A 268-nucleotide genomic window follows, 5' to 3' on the forward strand; every position below is an offset into this window, starting at 1 on the left:
ACCATTACTGAGATTTCTTTTTATGTCAGGTGAATGAAATTTTTTTACAGAAAACTCTCCTGGGAGAGCCCACAGTTCCTGAGATCACAGACCCTAAAAGCAGTGGGCTCAGAATTCAGCAGCAAGACATCAATCCATAGCGATGACCTCATCTGTTTTATCCCTCCCTGCTGTTACCTGTTGGGGCCTTGGCCTCGGCCTTGCCGCTCTGCCGGGCGCCCTTCTCGGCCCACACGCGGACCGTGTACTCCACGCCCGGCCGCAGGCC

General features: G+C 54.1%; 1 protein-coding gene across 1 annotated transcript in view; it reads right to left on the minus strand.

The window, feature by feature from the left end:
• TNN (tenascin N) overlaps nt 1-268 on the minus strand; it is a 58,232-nt gene that overhangs the window by 24,031 nt on the left and 33,933 nt on the right. The gene's annotated exons all lie outside the window — the stretch shown is intronic.

This window comes from Pteropus vampyrus, unplaced genomic scaffold, assembly GCF_000151845.1.
Source record: "Pteropus vampyrus isolate Shadow unplaced genomic scaffold, Pvam_2.0 Scaffold65, whole genome shotgun sequence".
Lineage (NCBI taxonomy): Eukaryota > Metazoa > Chordata > Mammalia > Chiroptera > Pteropodidae > Pteropus > Pteropus vampyrus.